The sequence below is a fragment of the Charadrius vociferus genome, unplaced genomic scaffold, assembly GCF_000708025.1.
Source record: "Charadrius vociferus isolate BGI_N301 unplaced genomic scaffold, ASM70802v2 scaffold407, whole genome shotgun sequence".
NCBI classification, from domain to species: Eukaryota; Metazoa; Chordata; class Aves; order Charadriiformes; family Charadriidae; genus Charadrius; species Charadrius vociferus.
In genome coordinates, this window is record NW_009649852.1 from 984,256 (window position 1) to 989,847 (window position 5,592).

The 5,592-nt window shown below is 46.6% G+C and overlaps 1 protein-coding gene across 1 annotated transcript in view; it reads right to left on the minus strand.

Annotated features, from left to right (window-relative positions):
• The window catches only part of FAM168A (family with sequence similarity 168, member A), a 177,404-nt gene extending 172,210 nt beyond the window's left edge, over window positions 1-5,194 (minus strand). Inside the window, exon 1 of the mRNA XM_009890993.1 lies at window positions 5,095-5,194. The gene's annotated coding sequence lies outside the window, so the exon portion shown is untranslated. The remainder of the gene's footprint in view (window positions 1-5,094) is intronic.
• Window positions 5,195-5,592: the final 398 nt, after the last annotated feature.

The window sequence follows — 5,592 nt, forward strand, 5'->3', positions numbered from 1 at the left end:
GGGGAGTCTCCCACTCTGGAGCCATTCCAAACCCGCCTGGACGCCGTCCTGTGCCACTGCTGGAGGTGCTCCTGCTCTGGCGGGGGGTGGTACTGGGGGAGCTCCAGAGGGCCCTTCCAAACCCCAACAGTCTGGGAGTCTGGGATTCTGTAAAAGGAGGTAGTAGCAACGTGGGGATCGGTCTCTTTTCCCACGTAACAAGCAATAGGACAAGAGGAAATGGCCTCACATTGCACCAGGGGAGGTTTAGATTGGATATTAGGAAAGATTTCTTCACTGAAACGGTTATCAAGCACTGGAACAGGCTGCCCAGGGCAGTGGTAGAGTCGCCAACCCTGGAGGTATTTAAAAGACATGTAGACGTGGTGCTGAGGGACATGGTTTAGTGGTGGCCTTGGCAGTGTTACGTTAACGGTTGGACTTGATGATCTTAAAGGTCCCTTCCAACCTAGACGATTCTATGATTCTATTTTTGTATTGTTTCTGAAATTTCTGTTGCTCTCCATGCAGCAGCCAGTTGGGACTTTCACTTTGTAAGTCTGCTGGACATCAGTCTGGCCTCTAACGAGGGGGAATGGCTTCAAACTGGAAGAGGGGAGATTTAGATGAGATATTAGGAAGAAATTGTTGCCTGTGAGGGTGGTGAGCCCCTGGGGCAGGTTGCCCTGAGAAGCTGTGGCTGCCCCATCCCTGGAGGTGTTCAAGGCCAGGTTGGACGGGGCTTGGAGCAACCTGGGCTGGTGGGAGGTGTCCCTGCCCAGGGCAGGGGGGTTGGAATGAGATGATCTTCAAGCTCCCTTCCAACCCAAACCATTCTATGATTCTAAGAGAAGTAGCTACCACATGGCTACAAAGAGATACCAACATGGGAAACCTCAATCCAAAAAGAAGTGAAGGCCACAAAGCTTTCAAGATACACAAATATTTTTTTAAGAAGCTATGTAGATTCGACTCACATCCTAGACTCAGAGAAAGAAAAGAGATTCTAACTGCGTCTTTCCGGCTGAGTAGACAGACAACAAGTATTTTGGCGTGCTCTCCACGTACCTCAGGGCAATATCTATGGCATGCTTTAATATGCCAATAAACTCATAGATCAAAGGTAGAAAGTCAGTCCACAGCATCTTGAAAAGTGTGGTGTCAGAAATCTTCTCCGCTTCTTATGTCCATAAATCTTATTAAAAACCTCCCTTTGTTTTTTAAATCAGTTTTTGACAGTTGATTTTTTTCCTTGTTATGGGAAATGTCATCTTCCTAACGATGTCTCTCTCCTTATTCCTCTAACAATTACTGTATATCAGCAGTATTGAGCCATAAAGAATCACAAAGCCGCTTTGTCAATAAAATAATTCCTCTACGCCCCAAACTAATCATCGTGGGATGTTCAGGCTGATGTTCCTATCCTGACACTCGATTACAATACATCCCTGCGGCGCAGCATCCATCACACACCACAGACAGGCAAAGGACACCGCAGGTTTCCCCTGGAGAGCTGCAGTGGGTACGGGGAGTGACACAACCCAGCACGGGGACCTGCAGTCCCACTGTGTGATTAGCCGGTGACTCTGACCGCCACGAAATACTGAGGCAAAAAACATTAAAAGAGGATGTCTTGAAGGGAGCGGACCTGACCAAGAGAAGGATTTGCTCCCTCAGGAGAGCAGGAGAGGGACTTTTTACAAGGGTGGGTAGTGATAGGATTAGGGGAAATGGCTTCAAACTGGAAGAGGGAGATTGAGATTAGAATCATAGAATCATAGAATGGTTTAGGTTGGAAAGGACCTTGAAGATCATCGAGTTCCAACCCCCTGCCCTGGGCAGGGACACCTCCCACCAGACCAGGTTGTCCAAGGCCACGTCCAGCCTGGCCTTGAACACCTCCAGGGATGGGGCCTCAACAACCTCTCTGGGCAACCTGTTCCAGTGCCTCACCACCCTCAAAGTGAACAACTTCTTCCTAATGGTTAATCTAAACCTGCCCTCTTCCAGTTTAAAACTGTTGCCCCTTGTCCTGTCACTACAGGCCCTGGTAAAAAAGTCTCTCCATCTTTGTTAGAAGCCACCTTCATATACCGAAAGGCCGCAATAAGTTCTCCCCAGAGCCTTCTCTTCTCCAGGCTGAAGCCCCCCAACTCTCCCAGCCTGTCCTCCCAGCAGAGGGGCTCCAGCCCTCCCAGCATCTCCAGGGCCTCCTCTGGCCCCGCTCCACCAGGTCCATGTCTGTCTGGTACCGGAGACTCCAGAGCGGGATGCAGTACATAACTTCGCTTAATAGAAATGACCTTCTATATCGTATGTTCTCTAAAAGGAAATTTCTTCTCCGTAGCAGAGCTGACAATTCAAGAAAACTTAAGATCTGTGAACAAAGAGTTTGCTCATGCAGTAGAAAAGAAAATCGCTAAGTGAGGTTAGTCATGCCCCACCAGCGGAGAAGTACCCATGCACAACGCTTCCCTTCAGCTCTGGATTTGGTGCATTCCCAGCCCAGCGAAGATGGTCAAACGGACCCCACCAAACTGGCGTAAATGGCCAGGAGACTAAAGATGAGAAATTTTCCCATATGAGTTCAGAACCGTTGAGGTGCACGCAGCAAAAGTATAAAGTCCAGTTTGCCATATTCCACTCAGACGCACCGTATAAAACCCAGCCTAATGTAAAAGCTTATTTAAAAATATTTACATCAAACCAACACATTACACAGATGAGAGAGGTATTTTTAGATACACGTGGATTTTACACACACACACTGATTAACTATTTAGTTGTTGGAATTCCGCTTAGGATTTGGGGACTGGGGTACTTCCTGTGCAGGAAATGACGTAACCTAAGTAAACTAATTTAAGAGGTCGGGCACACACACACACACGTTCAAGAGTTGACTCAATTTCTTCGGCCTTCTGATTTCTGAACACTATTTACCATCACGAGTCGCAAAGGGGGAGCTTCAATTCAAGATAAAGACACCTGAAAAGCCAATGTCTGAAGTGGCTGGTGGAGATCTCAGGCGGGGCAGTCACAGCCTGAAGAGCGACCCTGGTCGATATGAAGAGGACAACCAGTCAGCCAGATCTCCCCAAGGCTCCGTCAATCCCACTCCTGACATCCCCAGGGACCAGGCTGGGAGCTCAGATAACCAGCACACACAAAGCTTAAACTCAAGTTTCTAAATCTGGAGCTGAATTGGACCAGGAGCCCATTGGAGCAGCAGCTCTCTTTCTCCTGCAAAGCCAACACTTAACAACGTATTCTCATTTGAAAAAACATCCCAGTCTTCTAGATGTCCCATCAATGCCAGCCCCGATTCTCCAGTCTGAGCAACTCGGCCCCCTACTCTGTTTTCTCCCTACCTCACAACCCATCAAATGCTCTCCCTGGGCTTTGCCTCTTTCCTTTCTGCATCTCTGTTTCTCAGGCCCAGAAGAAGCCCCAACCATGTCTCTTACTTCAACTTGGAGATACAGGAGGCAGTGGGCAGAAAAAGGGGACAGGAGCAGCGTAAAGGTCCCGTTTTTTCTCTTTTTCCTTTATCCTTTTTATCTAGCACGATATCCAACAAAAAGGGGGAGAGGGAGATGGAAAGGGGTCCATCGTTGTTGTTTCAGGGATGAGCAGAAGCAAGGAGGAAACAAAGCTTTTCTGAAACGCACGGCACTTTCTGTGCCATCCCACCTAAGACAGGTTGAGCTGTTTGGGTGGGATGAGGAAGAAACAACAGCCTGATTTTGTCCGTCCCCGAAGAGCAAGCATCTAATCGGGGCAGGTTTTTCCCAAAGCAGGGCTGGAACGCTTCCATGTGCTAAAATATTGGGAGGATAAGAGGATAAGGGTCCCAGCATGGCTAAATGTACGGCCCCGGAGCAGCGCAGCCAATCCAAGAAGCAGAGAGCACCCGTCAGCACTGCTGTTGTCCGTCTGCATCTGGTTTTCGGCAAATCTGACTTGAGTAGGAGCAGAACACTCAGTGGGTATCCTGGCAGCTGACATTCAAAGTTCATGTTACTAAGCAAGCACCAAAATATTTAAAAGGAGAAAAAAAAAAAAAAAGAAAAAAGAAAAAAAAAGAGTCAATCCTGTTTTTTCCATACTTCTGCACAAGAACAGCTGGACTGGGTCAGACCGACACTCCAGTTATCCCAGTGTCTTCTCCGCAGCAACAACCAAGGCTGAACCCCTGGGGGAAGATTTAAGCACAGGGCAGGTGTACAGTGACACTTGCCCATCGTACCTTCCAGCCCGTAACCGTGCGCAGCACAGGGATTTGCCAAAGTGGCACGTTCGTATTTAATAGCTAGCTGTATATCACGTCATACCGCTATTATAATATATTTGATTTTGTTATATATAAATGCCTACAGGACTTGTCCTGTTCAGGACTCGCAATGTTACGTACCATAGACAAAAATCAATAATTCAGATGGAACCTGCTCCGACCAATTTAAAGACCACGTTACACTGCAAAGTTTGTCTTCTAAAAAATTGTTTCTAGCTTTCTTTTATGAAAGGCTGCAACATAAACTATCCGAAAATAATTTGCCCGTCTACAGGCAAACGACAGACGTTTATACCAGGAATCACGCCTTTGCCAACCCACTGATTTTGACCCAGCTAGAGAACACAAAGAGTATTTTTTGCCTTCTTTTTAATATAAACCAAAAATAAATTATTTACTAAGAAGATATTAAGACTAATAAACACAAAAAACCCTAACTCTCACAATTCTTTATAGGAGCAGTACATACCTACTGTGTTCTACTCCAGTCTGCTGATTACCTTAGGTTTATTAACTTCATAAATCAACACAATAAGATACATTAGACATACATACAGTGTTGCTGGAATTTCAGCTTACGCGTTTCTAGATCCAGAAATTACTTGCTTAGTTTAAAATGCAATGTAATTCTGTGCCAATGTTCATTTAATATAAAAAAAAAGGTCCAACCCATACCAAACACCAACACTTCCTAATCAACACTTGCAACCTCCGCGGCATCCAACGCTTTTCTGTTCGTGGAGGGAGTAGGGAAAAAAGGTGTTGAGGAGTATCTAAACTCAAGCGCTACAATCGAAGGGAACACATAAAACATGAACGGATACCTCTTGGATACGAGATGCCTTCAGATGGAGATAATCCGGAGCGGAGTCTGCCTACGGCTGAAGGGCAGTGAGTCTTCACAGCATTCCACAGTTCTGCAGCAGCAACCAACAGAGAGAAAGAGAGAGACCCGTGAGGCTCCGCGGGCAAACCTGTCGGACAGAAAACACGGCTCTTTCTAGCAAAGAGTGGTCTTTATCTCCACCGGAGCACAAGGAGGAATGGGTAGATGTAAGAGATGCAGTCGAAAAAGGAGGAGCGATGGAGATTCAGGATAAGAGGAGGAGAGGGAAGGAATACGGGAGGCGGCTACAAGACTGGCAGTCGCAAAAAAGACGGCATGATGTGAATGGTCTGTCGTTCACATTTCCTACCTGCTGTCCTTAAACAAGTAGATACGTGTATTTACTGCCCCTCTCCTACAAATAAATATCTTAATTTGCCTTCCCCTAAACATCCCAAGGACACATTTTTCCATCACCGGAGCTAAAGGAAGAAAG